Source organism: Meleagris gallopavo, chromosome 8 (assembly GCF_000146605.3).
Source record: "Meleagris gallopavo isolate NT-WF06-2002-E0010 breed Aviagen turkey brand Nicholas breeding stock chromosome 8, Turkey_5.1, whole genome shotgun sequence".
Lineage (NCBI taxonomy): Eukaryota > Metazoa > Chordata > Aves > Galliformes > Phasianidae > Meleagris > Meleagris gallopavo.
The window spans coordinates 8316393-8333709 of record NC_015018.2 but is presented as its reverse complement, the minus strand read 5'-3'; the positions used below and the strand labels follow the sequence as shown (position 1 = coordinate 8333709).

General features: G+C 39.4%; 1 long non-coding RNA gene across 1 annotated transcript; it reads left to right on the top strand.

The window, feature by feature from the left end:
* The first annotated feature begins 2883 nt into the window (after positions 1–2883).
* Positions 2884–8820, top strand: LOC109368752. The gene is made up of 3 exons (XR_004160469.1): positions 2884–3032; positions 5454–5902; positions 7854–8820. It is a non-coding gene; the product is annotated as an uncharacterized LOC109368752 (long non-coding RNA).
* The last annotated feature ends 8497 nt before the right edge of the window (positions 8821–17317 follow it).

Below are 17317 nucleotides of genomic sequence, written 5' to 3'. Positions count from 1 at the left end.
TCGCGCCCGCTGAGCGTGGGGCTCTCGCTCGGCTCGCGCGGGGCTGACTTCCCGCCCGAGGGCGCGCGCGCAGCGGTCGTACTGCTGGGACTCGGTGTGAGGGGAGCTGTGCTGACCCTGTGGCGGGCCAGTGAAAGTGGGGTCCGGCCCGTGCCTTCAGCCCTAAACAGGCTCGCTGCGTGACAGGGAGAGGCAACGGTGTGCCGTAGTGTCTCGTCACTCATTGAGTTGTCTATGATTGCAGTACGTGAAAACATGACAGTGACAGGGGTACCAACACTGCCTCACGAACTGCTGACAGGCTGCTGGCACTCGTCATCCAAATAAGATCCCCTGAGAGAAGTGACACGTTGAGCTAAGCACAATGCTGAGCAGCCAGTGAGCTGGACTGCTAATTGCTGGTGATCGTCCTTATCTGTACAGCGTTACGTTTTACAAAGGCTGGAGACAAAACTGTCGTGAAGGGATCGAGTGTAATTTCCACAGATGCCTGAGTTTATAAAGGCACTGTTGTAATGGACAGAAAGGGCAAAGAGGGGAAGAAAACAGGAGAGAAAAGAGGGCAGAAGTTAGAGGAAAAGGTGAGACACCTCGAGAACAAGAAGTAAAAATTCTAATTAACAGCAAGAAAAAGCCCAGGACTCCCTTTGTTCCCTTTATAGATGTGATCCTCACACATCACAGGCGTCTGTGTTCTCTCTGATGAAGCCTATGTGCCTGATGTGCTGCAGCTCTCGGCCATGCCTGTGCTGTGTGGACTGGCTCTGCAACACAGCAATGCTGGGGGGAGGTTTCCTTCACCTCAAGTGGTTAGACAGATTGTCTCTTCAGGCACAGTACTTCTGTAAGGTTCTTTAGTAGTTGCTGTTCTCATTTGCAATAATTTATGTATTGCTTTGTTTAATTATGTATCGCCTGGTCAGATCCTGTGTAGTCCAGAGCAGTTTTGATCTGAAGCCTGCTGATTGAGTAGTGGATAGGTGAAGTTGTCCTTTATCAGCCATCAGAGAGGTTGGTCGGCCAGGATGGGGAAGAAAGGGTACTTGGTATTTCACTGAGGGTTCTTGGACATATGAGCAGTTTAATTAGTTTTAAATGCTTATGGTTCCCTTCTCATTAGCTCATATACACATACAGACCTGCACATACATGTACACTCAGGAAGAGATAACGTTTATTTGTCACCTGTAGGAGTTCAAATTCCATGGTGACCATTGCACTTGTTCACTGTTTCTGTTTGTAATGATAAGCCCTTCTGTAGCTCTGATACTGCCTTTTCTTCATCTTGCCAGCAATGCTACAGTAGGAATAACTCTACTAAAAATCTTTACACCTGAGCACACAACTTGTTTTTTCAGTTGTTAATGAAACTGTACTGAGTTAACGTGTCACAGTTTGCTGACTTTCTGGTCTCTCTGAGATTTTACACAGAATCACAGAATTGTAGGGGCTGGGAAGAACCTGTGGAGGTCATCTTATCCAATCCCCTGCTGAAGCAGGTTCCCTACAGTAGGTCGCACAGGAAAGCATCCACATGGGTTCTGAATATCGCCTGAGAAGGAGAATCCACAGCCTTTCTGAGTAGACTGTTCTAGTGCTCTGTCACTGTCACAGTGAAGTTCTTCCTCAGAAACGTAGCTGGTTGGTCATCTTTTCCCATGATGCATTAATCCAGTGGCAAATTTTGAAGATTACTAAATATTATGTAGGATGAGATTTTATGTACACTGGCAGTGAAGGTGCATATTGTCAAGCTGTTATTTCTTACCACTCCACAAGCACCTTTTCTCATCTTTGCTGACTAAACTGCAGATATTTTGTTTTTTGTTGTTAAACTCTATTGCTGATCTGTTTGTGTATGTTTTTGAATTTTGCGTAAAACGTTTGACTCATGACAAGAAGCTACGTGTCTGTTTTTTACCGTGCTCATCAGTTCCCCATAAATCATACCAATTTGCCAAAGTAGATCATTAGGTCAAATGCTTTCTTAGAAATAAAACAACCTAGTTCTGAGAAATGTTTTCCATTACTCCTGCTGGTGGACAGGAAAGACATTTTGATTTCCTGGGTTTAAGAGACAGTCAGCGTCCATTTCAAGGAGCATTATCTTCAGTGCAGAAAGGAGTAAGACTCGGCCAGTTTACCACTTGTAGAATGGAAGCTAAGGTAGTGGGGAACATGTTACCAACAGAATAAAAGTTTAGGAGCCGTATTGCTGGGCTGAACCCAGATGTTACAGTGTGTCTGTTGTTCAGGAGGTAGCCAGCAGCACTGGAAGCACCACAGCTTCCAGCAAGGCAGGCAATGACTGTACAACCCTCAGGGGACCTGGCCAGGCCCAGCTGGAGACTGTTGGCAGAGGCTTAAATTGGGTATTTTCCACAATTTATGTGTCAGATGTTTTGTTTCTCATACATCTAGAGTGGCTTTGGAGAGATTAAAAAGCCCAAGGCAAAGAACATTGACAAGTTTATTTTTTAAAATCTTGTGATTTAAAAGCTGCTACTAATATGCAGTTTGCTTCAGAGCCATCATGTTGGTGTTTGCAATGCTACAGCCAAGGTAATCGGTGTCTTGTGTGATTTGTTGTTTGTTTGTTTCCTGATGAATAGCTAGTGCTTTTTGACTATGGCAACATGAAAATATCTTTACTCCCTCATTCTTTAAGAAGCATCATGTTGCCAATTCCTGAGGCTGCTGTGGAAGACAAGGAATGCCTCAACAATTAACTAATATTAGTAGCAGTGTAAAATAGTTCTCATTTTTACTAATTCAAAATCTAAGTTTGTATGGGAGGTCTCCTTTGCTCAAGGGATAATCTTGGGACACTTTATAGAATTTTATCTAAAATCCTGGTGTGCTTGATGCTGTATATTCATTTAGAGTTGTTTCTGTCCTGGGCTGAAAATGGCTTCTATTTTTTAACAATATCTGCAGAGTTGTTCTAGAAGATACAAAGTTGTCCTCCAGAGAAAACAGAACCACAGTAAATAGCTTACTCCATTATCTGTAAACTCTTCAGTGAAAACAAGGTAATTATTTCTTTTCATTACCGTCTTTTCAGTGTTTTGCATGTTTTGCTCCTCCCTAGGGACTGCATGGGAATATCATGCTGACTGTGTAAGTGTAAATTAAATGTTTGTCTAAAAGAAGAACTATTAAAATGTAATTCTGGGCAGGATGTGCCTGTCAGCAGGAAGCTTCCTAAAATACCCTGTGTTTTAAGGGTGGAATTTTAGAGTAGGAGGGAAGTGTAGAATTGCTATTTACCTGTCTGATGCTGCTTTTGACACACATGATGAGCCAGCTTCATTTGACTGTCACCTCCTTAGGAGGCAGAATTCCTCAGCCCACACTTCTCTTAGCATTGACTACTTCTTTATTTACTCTTTGTGCCTTTGCATTTTATCTGGACTGTGCACTTTCAGTTAAGCTCCAGTTAAAGACAGGCTTCTCAGTCACGGCATTGTAGGAGGGCCTCAGAGCCTCCCACACAGTGCCTTCCTCAAAGAGAGCTGGGGAAGTCTGTTCCTTTGAAGAAGCACTTTTGAAACAAAAGGGATTCCCCCATATCTCTGACAATTTATTTCCCACCACATATGTACAGAGCCATTGGACTGATGGACCTGCTTCCATCTGTCAGATTGTTCAGAATAACCAGATTCAGGATCTCCACCTAGATGTGCTGTGTCCCTTCAGGTCACCTCTGGGGAATGCCTCAGAGGGGCTGTGCAAGGCGGTGCATGAAGGAGGGCTTTGACAACTCGGGCTGAAGGAACCTCTTCCAGAGAGCTGGGAGATCTCTCAGAGAATGAAATTTTGGAGAAGGCGTAAACTAAATGAAATCCCTTTCCTGTCATCTTTCTTCCTCCTTTTGTGTCTATTTGGATTTTGACTTTTTAAGGTTCCCCTTATAATTACCTGTGGTCAGCAGTCAGAACAGCAAGCAAGCAAACACAAAAACAACAACACCACAAAAGAGCAAGCCATTAAAATGGACGAAAACTTTCAACTAAGGAGCCTTCCCACGAGAATTTCAAAAGCGTTTTTGAACAGCTTAGAAAACAGCAACCGTGATTTGGCACTTTCCTTAGCTGCTAGAGCAACTGATAGAATTAGGCATCTAGTCAGATTTACCAGGAAGAACGAACTGGTGAGCTAAAGAACAAGAACACAACCAAGACCATGTCTGAATAAAATTCCAGTCATATGTACATAGGCCACTTATTGAGAAAGATAAGAAAAGAAAAACTAAATTTTCATAATCCTGATTACATGCGGAGGATTGACCCAGATGCATGATTTTAGCTGTATTTATTATATTTAAATACAATGTATGCCTTCACATGTGTTTACTGAAAAGAGGAACCGCAGCCATTTAAATTAAATGCTTTTTTAAAATATTACTATTTAAAAAAGGAACTATTGAATTCCTGCATACTAAGAAGTGAAGTATATGACTGTGGTGTTCTAGAATTAATTAATGTCTTATTTTAGTTTTAAAATCAAGAAGATATTTTCTCATTGCTTGCAGAATAAAATAGCTAAATCCTCTGCTTAGATCTGAAAGTAGTTTTGCCCACAGCAATCAAACTAATATTTTCTTTATAGCTCGTTCTCTCTGTAAGCTTTCTACTGATTTCATTAGGCTTTAGATCAGGTTCCAAGTAACTAATTATATTTATAGTGTGATTTCTTTGCTCGGCATAACTAATTTAGGTAAAGGATCTGGTGGGAATGGTGAAAGGCTAAGTAGTATACTTTTACAGTGCTTTGTCCAGGTGCAAGATACCAGGAAAATTCTGTATTTGTAATCTCTCAGTATTTAGCTGAGCAGAAACTTAACTTTTTTCAATCCTTTGTGAGTGCATAATGATGAAGAGTTGATACACCGAATCTTTCTTTTGTCTCAACTGGCAGCAAAAGTAGGTGTCATACTCTGGGTGTTTGAAAGTGGTGATAAGAATTCAAGCATGGGGATGTGAGGATGTCCATGTATTTTGCTCATTCTCCATTGCCCTAAGCTGTCTTCCTAACATTTCAGAGTACATACTCCCTCCTACAGGTCTGCTGTACAGCCACCACCCTCCCTTTCATCACTTTCCCATCTTTGCCACAAATCCCCTCTCACCTATAACACGGAGGCCTGCCCCTATTTCCCCAGCACAGATCTACAATTCCGTCTTTGAACATGCCAGCTGCCCCTTTGCTTCTGTTACTGCTTCCCTAAATGCTGCTACAGGCAGCTGGATAATGCTTCTCTCAGCTGGCCCACTCCTCAAAAATAAAACACCCTTCAGCTCTGGCTTCTGAGGATAAAAATGTTGGACATAAGTAGGTTTGTTTAGCAGCTTTACTTTGTTAAAGAATATTTTCTGAAACCCTTTTCAATGAGCAATGCCTGTCTTAAGTTCACAGAATCTTTCTGATTTGTTTTGTTTTTCTCCTCCCAGACTGAAAAACAAAGGAAGAGGCCCAATTCAAGTTGATTTTCTGACGAGAAATCTGGTATTTGACAGAACCTTGTAGACTATAAAGCTATGGGGGATATTTAAAGGATGGATCTTGATGTTAACAGAGAACTCTAGAGGAGGCCAGCAGGTTGTTTTGTTTTGTTTTGTTTTTGTTCTTTTTATTTTATTTTATTTTATTTTACTTTTTTGGAGGCCTGAGCCATAACATCATGATCTGATTCTAAATTTTGCCAACCTTGAGTTATCTCTTTTTTTCCTGATATGTTTCAATTCCGGAGAAAAGCAAGAGCTGCAAACCCGTCTTATAATGTACTCATTCAATTAATCAAGTGAGAGCAAATCAAACCTTTCCAGGCAATTTTGTTTGAAGTGTCTGCACTCTTCTCTGCATCATATGAGGTGCCAACACCAGTGGGAGTTTGCCTGCGGTAAGAGCTGTGGGTTTGGATGTATTCTTCCATTTTTATTAGGTCTTACACACACAGAAATTTTGTGCTATTTAATCTTTTAACTCTATGAAACTTATCTGGCTATGAAGGAAGATAACGTAGTGATTTCCTTTAATTATTCTCATAACTGTTCCCATTATGTTCTATGAGCTAGTCACACTTAAAAAATTCCAAACTCCCTTTTTACAGAAACAAGGTGTTTAACCAAAATCCTTGCACCATAACTCTCATCAGTATGAGCTTCCCCAATGATGCTATACCAAGATGGGTCATCAGAGCTCCTTCCCAATTAATCCCACTTGGTGATCTCCATTTTAGCATTCTAATTTCCTTCTTTCTCTCCACTGATTACCTATATGCTTTCCCTTAAAATATTTTATACGGAATGAAGTTTAGCAAAACATAAGTGGTCCAAAAAAAGAGTTCTAACTAAACATGTTAAATATTTATTGCTCTTAATAATCAGGGTATAATTGCAGAATTGCTTAGTATTTTTATTTTATTTTATTTTATTTTATTGTAATGTATGTACTGAGAGTTCCCCTGTGGCCATATGTACACGTAACACAAGACAGTCTTACATCCCCTTTCAACACAGGAGGAATTATTGAAAGTGAAATCAGGATATAAAGAAATAAAGATATGAAGAAAAAAAACTTTGGAAAGGTCACTTTGCCAGGGCAGTGCACTACATTTTCTAATGTAGTCAGTTAAACAGTTATGCAGGACTTGCACAATACTTCACATACTCATCACAGGATCCAGTGGTGTTTGATGTCTTGATATCAGAGGGTATCAAAAAGATGGTCATATGACAAGAATGCTTCCATTTTTATTCTTTAAGGTACAAACAAGTGAAAGACGAGAGCTCTTTACTGTGGAATTAAAATTCTGTACAAACAATCGTGGATTATAGCACTGAAAGTTTAGAATTGACCCCTAAGAACATTTATTTTTAGGCACTCTACACTCTTTGGGATGTTTCTTTTCATTATAGTTTTTGCTTAATTGTTTTGTTACGGCCGTCTTTTTTTCGCTACTTTTCCCTCCAGTGTTGGTATTTAGGGTTCAGAGCCTTGCTTCTGAAGCATCATCTAAGTCTCATAACATGGAGATAAATCATTCTCTGGCTAAATATGTTCATAGAATCATAGAATGGCTTGGGTTAGAAGGGATCTAAGGATCATGAATCTCTAACCCCATTGCCACAGGCAGGGCCACCAACCTCCAGATCTGGTACTAGAGCAGGTTGCCTAGGGTCCCATCCAACCTGGTCCTGAGCACCTGCAGGAATGGGGCATCCACAGCCTCTCTGGGCAGCCTGTGCCAGCACCTCACTGCTCTCTCATTTAAAAAAAAAAAGAATAATGCCTTGAAATTGGATCTCCAGTTAAATTGTTTAGAGAGAGAGAGAGAGATGTCCAAGTCAGGCATAGGACAACAAAAGCAAATCCTATCTAACTTTTCATTGGGACAGGAAGTTTAAGTAGATAAATACAATTAACAGCTTTTCAATTTCGAAATGCAGCAGTAAAAAGCTGGTTCTGAATTTTGTTTCCTTGCTGCCACTTAAAAGAGCAATACAGAAACGTTGTTAAATACGGGTTCCAGACTTTCAAATCAAAAGATTCTTTACTGGCTTAAAGCTGAGAAGAAAGCTATTGCCCGTAGCATTAGAGGCACATTCTCTTGTTTCCCAGGATGAAACCATTTAAAATTTGCACATCTAACATAAGAGCACTAACCCACCATTTATCTCCATGTACATGCTCTGCAAAACTGTAACAGCATCATTTGGGTAAAATTGAGCAGACCAACTGTGTTCTGTGTGTCAGACACTCTGCTTCTTAGATCACAGTTTTACATAAACTGGGATATATTTCTCCCAACTGCAGTGAAGAATAATGTTATCTTTTTTTTTACTACCTAGGCCATCATCTTTCTGGAAGGGTCTTTCTGCAGAGTGCATGTTAAACTATGCTTTTGAAAGAACGGGACAACTTGCAGTAGAAGGAAACAAAACATTCATATCACAGACATTGGAATACTTTTGATGGATCTCACATTCAGGCTTTGGCTGGAAGGCAATTTTTAAAGAAGCAACTAGTTAAACTTGAAATACTTCTATTTCCTCATAAGATTTACTTCTCCTTAATCTGTAACTCTTCATAGTGAGTTTCTATAACCATCAATATGACAGAACTGCAATATTGCCTCATCTGTCATGATTTACTTAATGTTTTCTGAATTTAGTAATATTTGATTAAAATTTAATGTGAACATATCATGTCATGCCACATATATTATTGCATCCATTAATCAGGTAACCATAATAATGAAATGTCGGAAGATTGGATGAAAAAAGAGCTGAAGTCTTTGATATATGTTTGGCATGGTTTTGTGAGTGATTAACAAAAAGATATCCAGTCAATTGTGTAAAGCTTCATTAATATACATTTACAATCATCTATGTACTGTATCATCAGATATTTTTAACCTTAGTTAAACTTGATTTTTTAATTTACGGAACGACACTAAATATTAATAATGCTGAAAAATACGTAGTATTCTATTAACTCTCATAATGCCAGAATGATTCATAATGTGTCTTAATGCTTTTGTAACAAAATACGTACTGAAAATATTGTCAGACTTAATGGATCAGTTTTGTTATAGGTGGAAAAACAAATGCTTTATGCATGGCTCTATAAGCCTCAAATTACATGATCGTATTAAAATGAATGTAAGGCAATATTTCCATCTACTTTTTTTAATATATAAAGGTAATGTATGGCCTAATTTAGCAGAGCATCTATTCCAGCTTTGGAGATAATGTGTTGAAGAGAGTAAGACTTCAGTTAGGGCTCAAAAGTATTTTGATAAACATTTGAAGACTTTCCAAATTTTTTTAGAATCTGTAAATCCTTAAGCTTCTGCACATGAAGCAATGAAGGTAAGGTCCAGGTAAACTGAGAGATGTGGCACTGTTTTCCTGATCTTTGTGACAAGGAACCCTCATTCTGCAGTCTGGATCTGTGTAGAAAATTCATTTTTTTGTGAGCTGGATCATCTGTGGAGCTCTTTGTAGCGGCAGCAGCGCACTCCTGGATCTTCAGCCCTATATGGTTAACGTACAGAATGTTCCCAGTGACTTGCAGTCTATGGCACTCGTGTAGAACATGAAGTGCACTTATTTTGTGCTCTGGAATCCTTGTTGATAAGGTGCTGCTTTTTTAAAGGCTATTATTTGCCTCATCCCTTCTTTTACTTTTTGTAAGAATTTCGTATTTATCAAGTTTTCAATTCTTGATTGCTTTGTGCTGCAGTTGCAGATAGATGCACACGTTTTCACACTATAATAACTTCAAAAAACAGATCCCTTCAAAATATTTTCAGAACGCAGATGCCATGCATTTATCATGTTCTTTTAAGCTGTCTGTGATTTCAGGCAAATAATCTAAAATTCTACCCAATGTCTTCTCAACACGTGGTCTATGCATTGTAGTCTAGATAGTCTCAAACCACTGTTCGTAAGCTGATCTCTAAACTGGAATATTAGCATTTTAGAAGGCTGCTCAGAGATCATCGTTGCGTGGTGTTAATCTGTGGAGCAGGGAGCAGTATATCAGCATCTAGTCTGTATTTTCATCCTACAGTGACTTGTGTCCAGCTGATTCGGGAGCTCTATTCTGAGCTCTGGGCAAAAAGCTGGCAGCAGTCATAAGCTACCTGGATAACAGCTTAGTTTGGAGCAGGGTGGATGAGCATACTCATCCATCTACTGATAAAAGACATTAAAAACAGTCAGGCCAGGATCTATGAATCTTCTAAGCTAAATTCAGCAGAAACAAGCCCATGCAGCTCCATCTGGCACCAATTCTGCTAAGAAAGGTGAAATTATGGATAGAAAAAAAGTAAGGAGGCCAGTTACTACCTATTTGTGTGTTAATATATCCATAAACAATCTTACTTCACACTAGCCTGACTTCCTCTGTTTAGCCAGCTTCTTTAGACACTGATGAAGATGTAAGTAAAAACACTATTCCACCTATAAATAAAGTTATTCAGCCGTTCTGACAAAATTTTTAATATAGTTTTTACTTTAGAAATATTAGCTGTGAGAGCAGAGGCTGTGTATAGGTGTTGCACCAGTTACTTCACATCATGTAATTCACACCCTGCCCTGGATGCACGCAGGTCGCAGCACTTGTCTTGAGCGTGCAGACTGGTGATGAAGAAAAACACATTTTGTTACCTATTTGTGAAGAAGTGTTAAGAAGACACTTTGCAGAATTCTTTCCTGGGCTTTAGGTGGACTTCTGAAAACAAATTTGCTTCTGAGCTCCTGTCAGTTAGACTAGCCATAACTCATTTTCTATGGCTGTTAATCCTGCCTGTGAGGGGGTAGGGATAGTCATTTTCTTTGTAGCTGAAGGCAGGAACAGCATCATAACAAATAATGACTTTAGGATAAGACTAAACGGATGAACTGCAATTGCAGTTGTCCTTCAAAATTAAGAACGAGAGGAGAAAAATGCAGAAAATATGATCTAAACTAATATTATTTCCAGCTTTTGTGAGTGCTTTCCAGCCTAGGACCTGAAATGGCTTGCAAAAAGGCAATGAATGTTGAAACATCTCTATTAAACAGTTACTTGTCCATATTTTTTTACAGATGGATACTGAATATAAGTGTCCCTTGTATGGCTAGTAAATTTTTGGGCAATGCTGTTCACCACTGTGAAGGTTAAATTACTTACAATGTAGTTCCAATCCTTCACGTAAAGCATGTTCTTCTCCTTCATATTAACAGATTTGGGCTAGAAGAAAGCACTTCAGGAATTTGGTGTCTCTAAAAGGTGCTTGATCTTTAGTTATAGCTGGACAAATGGTGTCACCAATTTGCATGAAAAGCCACAGGCAGGAAATCCTAAAAGCCTATAAAAAGATTCTGTTCAGGTCATTTTTTTGACGGAAGGGGTTGAGAAAAGGTCATCCTTGGAAATGTAGCAATTGCTCTGGAGTGCTTGAAGTTATTTCCTCCTAGTAGCATCTGTTTTTTTCCTTCATGAGTGGAAAATGCTGGAGTGATACTACTACTGCCTGGAGCTCCAGTGTCAGTGAGGTAGGAGGAGTCCAAATAAATTAACAGTTGTCAGACCCTGATTCCAGTGACTGGGATTTTAAATGCTTGGGGAAAGAAGAAAAGAAAAAAGAAAAAAAAGACTCTAGCCTGTTTTGGCAAGAGGGAAAATGAGCAGATCAGAGTCTGTTTCTCATATCATTGAGGAGGTATTTGAGACCTGGCCTTCTGCTGAGATGGAAGGGAAGTTTCTGCACAATTAAAAGGGTTTGTTACATCCATGTAAAATCTGTGGCCCTCCTTTGATGTAAGAAGCTTTGTACTGCTTCTATCTGCAGTTCTGGGTAGTCAAGGGAGCTCTGCCCTTTAGCAGTCAAAGGGGATTACTTTCTGGGATGAACTCTGAAGGTCAGAGTTGACAGTTCCTTGTTCTTTGGTTGCTGGAATATGTAAATACTGTTTGGGGCTTGAGGGAAAGGAGCAGTATGGATTTGCCAGTTCTGATGTTCTTGTCCTTACTGCAGCACTCTCCTAAATGATGAATGAATTCTTGCAAGTAATTTTATTTATTCCTTAATACTGTGAATGTGAAACAATAGTAGGGAGGGTTGCTTCTAGCAGACTGCATCTTGCAAGTTAGGAATGATTTGCTGATGTTCATGCTTAATTTTTATATTCGGGTCCAGCATCTCTTGGGTGGACCTATGAGAATAATGGGGAAATGCCACCTCCACTAAGCTTAGGATGTGAAGATTTAACTTTATTCTCTTCCACTCCTTTCCATTTTTATAGAGTCTTAAGTTATTGTTTTCAGCTCAGTATTTGAGAACCTAATGGTGCTTTTAATACCGGAGGCTTTGTCACTTTACCTGTGCAACTAACTGGGAGAGAGCTGCAAACAGCACAGGTTCTTGAGTGCAGCATAGGTAGGGCTCTAGGCAGGTGTTCTCTGGCTTTAGATTGTTCGTTTGGAAATGAGGGCACTACTTTGTGTAAGTCAGGGAAAGCAAGGTGACAAAATGTTACTTAGCAGGAGGTGATTTATTTGGCATCACTCAGATAATAGTTTGCGCAGCATCTTCTGGAACTGTCCATTGAGAAATTTCTCGCCTGTTCGCACACCATCACTCAGTCCCTTTGTGCAGCACTGAGCTGAGTTACAGTACCTGAAATTTCCAACGAGAGAGGAATCTTGCTGTCAGACTCCCTCTGCCGCGCTGCTGATACAAAAGGCTGTGGGAGGCGAGTAGGAACACCAAAGTGTCTTCAATTGTTACCAGATAGCTGTTCACAGAAAGGTCTTCCCAGAGTTTGCTGCATAGAAGGCACAACCCACACATCATTGTTATTCATTCGTTCAGTTTAAGAGGCTTGTTTTTCTCAGATGTGCTCTTCCTGTTTGGCATTTGTAGTTTAGGATTGTTGAGATTTTCAGCTGATTCACCAGCCACTTTTGTTACCTACTGCAGAAGAAGGAATATGGCTGAGTCTGAATGTAGGTTAAGCTCTATTTCCACCCCAATACATTATACAGCTCTGGAAGAGTAAAAATAATGAAGTCTTAATTAAGAGTTATACAAAAATTTCAGGACCATTTTTATCTCAAATAAAATGGGTACAGCAATTAAAAGACAGTGGTAATGACTACACATTAGCCTCTCTTACTCATCTGGAGCCTATATAGAGAGAGATTTTAAAATAATTAACCAAAATTACACGGCAAATGAAGTAAGCAATCAGTGTGTTTCAGTAGGCTTTTGTGCCAGAAAATTTGCCAGACGTGCTTGGAAAAGGTGGTAAAGCTTGGGAGAAGGAGAGGAAGTTAATTACATCAGAATAATCAGACTAATAACATCAAAGCCATTCATGGGTGTATAGGAAATAATTTGTGGAGCTTACATTAATATGAATCTAGATATGATATCTAAATTGAGGCTACAGCCAAGTAGCATGATCACAGATAAGCAGTTGTTAATTGTTGTTCCAGGGAAGAATTATCAGATGAAGTTATTTCTGCCTAAATTTTCTTCAGCATACAAGTATCATCTCATTTCTAGCTTTAATAAAGGCATCTAAAAAAAGTAATAATACTTATTTGTTAAAATATATTTTTAAAGTTCTTTGTATGAAAGTGTAACTGAAAACAGTTCTGAATTGTCAAGTCTGGTTTGATAAAGCAGCGTCCTTTTGGCGAGTGGATTAAATGGGCTCTCTGACAGTTCCATTCACAGCTGTATCTAGGAGTCCCCTCCCTAGGAATTCACGTTCTTCTGAAACAGCACTAAGCATGAATCTGCTTACTCTCCAGCAGGCTATCGTGGCCTAGGCCTCTTTAGATCAGTGACTTTTAAATGGCAGGGATATCTTTTTAATCCATACAAATTACGTTAAGAATTGATCCGCATAGAGAAAATGCTCATAACTAAAACAAAAAAGCGAAACAGCAGATTTGCATGTAGAATAAATTTTGAGGGCAGTTTTGCATCAGAGTGAGAACACGATGCATTGCCTTTGAAAATCACTTCATTAAATTAAATGTAAAATAATTATTCTGAATTATTTAATTGACTTTTCATTTTCAGTGTTTTATGTTAGTTTTGCAAACTTCTTTTAAAGCTAAATATTGAAGATCTGATTTATTCTACGTGAGCATTGTCAACACATGGGAGAGAAATATCCAAATGGGAATCAATTGTATTCACTTCATAAATTATTGCTGCATTAACATCGAATGATCTGGTATACTAGGAGATCTTTCTTGTCAGTGAATCTATCACTAAGAAGCCAACAAAATACTTTTATTGATATTAATACATGGGTTGCTCCGAAAGTAATGCCTCCTGTTTTTTCCCCCCGCCCATAGAAGTGATTGCAGCTATAAAGAGCATAATAACAATATTAGGTAAAGCAAATCCTCAGCTACAAAACACTGTTTTTCAACAGAGCCACCACTGTGACCCATGGTGGTGGTCATAAAAATCTGCACCAGTGGAAATGACCCACTGTCACTGTCAGCACTGCTGAAATACATCACTGAGCCTCACTGTGCTCACATCCACTGTAGGTCTCCACAGACCTACAACCAAGTGTCGATGAATGCCAGAGGGTGAAATTTTTTTCCACATGGGGGAATTCAATTCCACACCTTTGCTTCATATGCACTTCCATGTCAGGCATCATTTTGTCAGACAACGCGTAGCAGATAATTGGTGAGAAGGTTCAACCCCTACTATTGCACTACCAACATCTGCCTCTGATGTTGTAGGTCAACAGAATAAAATAGGGGGCACTACTTTTGGAGCAGCCCTTGTATAATACATGTTTAGTTTGAAGGATCAGTGAAAGAGAGAGGAGAGACATCTAGACAGTGTAACTTCTGCATAGAAAATATATACACTCAATCATAGGGTAGAATAAAGCAGGGTGACTTTTCTGATGTACTGCAAATCTTGTTGTTTTTTTTTTTTTTTTCTCCCTAGACTACCCATTTTCTGTTCTGAAACACGACTTTTCAGATCTCTTTGTTACCATCCCACAAGTCACTGTCCTCCAAGTCTCTGAAGATGACTTTCTCCAGTTGAGATTTACAGGGTCAGAGGCTATAATCCTCCTGGAAGCTGTCCCCAGCTAATTACATCTTGTCCATCCTGAGGAACATGGGTACTTGCAGCATGCCCTTATTTCCAGTCAGTCCTCCCATTACCCAGTCTAGGGTATAGCTGCTGTGCTTCTGTGCTTCCTTTCCAAATGTCCATACTATGTGGCCAGATCTCATCCCAGTGCAGTATAAAGGACCAGTACAGGCAGACTCTTGTGCCTTCAGCCAGAAAGCCAGGATGGCCATGGGACTCATCACCCTCATTAGCAAAACATCAGAAACCTCTCTTTACATTTCTTACAAGGAACTTCCCAAATCTGGAGAGCAGCAGAGAGCTTCTAAGAAACCAGTTCCCTGATCCCTTTCCAGAGTCAACTCCTTAAAGGATCCTCTCATAATGGGAACTGATTACCTGTTTGGTCTTGGTAAGCCTCAGTTTTGCAGCTGTACAGGTGCCTCAGGGCTACTGTGGCAGCACTTATGACTGAGAGTATTTGTGTGTACAGGGATTTCCGCACAGTATTTGTTCTGCAGTTAAATACCTTAAGTAACCCTTGGAAATGATTCTAGCTGTATTTAAAAGTGGTAGCATAGCAACTGTATTTTTTTTTTTTCCAAACAGTGAGAGAAGTGAATTCTAATCCTCTTGAGGGTGCTGTTTATTAAAATTTCCACAATGGAAATGAAGAGTATCTTCCTCTTTGCCAAAACAGCTCTAAATGAATTGTAACAGAAACATTTCATTTGGTTGAAATATAGGAAACAAAGAAAACTTTGTTGTTGTTCCAGAAAGCTGAAAAATACAGAAGTATGAGGTTTCTAGTGCATGTATTAAATAATGACTTTACAGAATGAGGTTAGATAGGAGAGGATATAGACTGTTTGAGTGTTCTGTGTAATAGGTCATGAACCTATGCTGGGGATTAGGGTGCCTTGGAAATGGGCTGCCATCATACTGTGAAGGCTGAACTGGGTTGCCTGATGAGCAGCGTGGTGACAAAGAGCTGGTGTGCTGTAGCCTGTTGGGGCTGCCTTTTCCTATGGCTGTCGAGGACTGCACCTGATGGGAAATTTTCTGCTTATAGCCCACGTTAATTGAGGAAGGGAACTAAATGTAGACAAAGTGGTGTTTTAAATTTGACTCTTAAACACCCGTCTTAGAAAAGGGTGATTATACAGATTTTTCTCTTTTTCTACTGAAGGTATAAATTCTCTTTAATTCTGTTAGTATAAAATGCCTTGTTGATATGAAGCATCTCTGCACAGTGTAGGCATTTCAATCTCAGTCCATTAAAGGACTTCATGTTGATCACAGTATCTTTAGCCTTAAATGTTCTTCTGGCTTCAGAGGGAGTACACAAAACCCTACAGTCAAATCTGAGTCTTTGTGCTTTAATGTACTGCATCCTGAGAGACTTTGGCGCGGCCAAATATGTAATAAACTGTGTGTAATGAAATCTGTCATTTCACACACGGATTTATTCTATTGGATTATTTTCACTATATGTGCAAGGTATTTGGAACTCTGTTCTGTTAATGATTCCTTTAATATTTGAGATATTGAAGGCGATGTATTTCTTTGTATCTGTTTCAGACTTCAGTAAAACTGGAATGTCACAATTTAATCAGTTAATATTGCTTTCAATGTCCTCCTCCTTTTCTAAAAAGTCATATTGGTGTTGCCTATTGCAGAAATTGTCCAGAAATGTTCAGTTTACTCAACACGTTGTAATGGTGCTTCCTCTCTATTTGATTGTACTAGTTGGCAATAAGTCATTCAGAGTCTGCTTTACAAAGGGAGGTATCAGAAGAAGTAGTGAGAGAAAAATTGAGTGACAATAAAAATTGAAATGCACAGTGGTCGCTGTTAACCATTTAAGTAGAGATGATTACACTTATCATATCTACAGTAAACATAATAAATATTGGAAGTGGATTAGTTTTACAAAATTGTAATGATTTTCTGTTGACAGCCGAGCCATATACAAACGTACAACAGCCTTCTTACTCTGAGAGCTTCTATTGTAAATAGAGTGTCCCTTTCCCAACACAGCATCGCCGTGCCAACTCGTACTGGTTTTGGATAGTACTGTCAGCAAAGGTAGAATAGGAGAAGCTGCAACCCTGAAACAGATGCTCACATATGTGGCTGTAGTATGGGACTTTATAGCACACACAGCCCAACAGCCAGTGCTCCCTGGAGGGCTCCTCTCCTCTCTCCTTTGGCAATGCTTCGTGCTACTTAGCTGGAAAGCCTTTCCATTTGAACATTTCAATAGCCACACACTAGATGAGAGTACAGAACTAAAGAAGGAATCTTGTTCTGCCATCTCAATAGCAAATCTGTTATATGCGTGGGTTGTCTCCATAATACAAATATAAGTGAAATTTTGTAAATGCTTTTTATTTTAATAATGAGAACTTTAGATGAGCAAGGGGAGGCATTTTTAATAATGATTTTGCTATTTAAAGCTGGAAAGGGGAAGAAAAGAATATGCCAAAGGCCAAATCAATGGGATTGTCGTGTAAAACAGGCATGAAGGATGGTCCAGCCTGATGACTGTTTCCAAACATGGAGCAGGTGCTAGTATTAGAAGCAAACAGCATCAGCTCAGTAGAGGAGACTTCATCTTTAACAAGGAGGCAGTGTAGTGTAAATGTGATAGAGAACCACATACTTCTCTAAAATGTTTGAACTTCAGGAGAATGCATT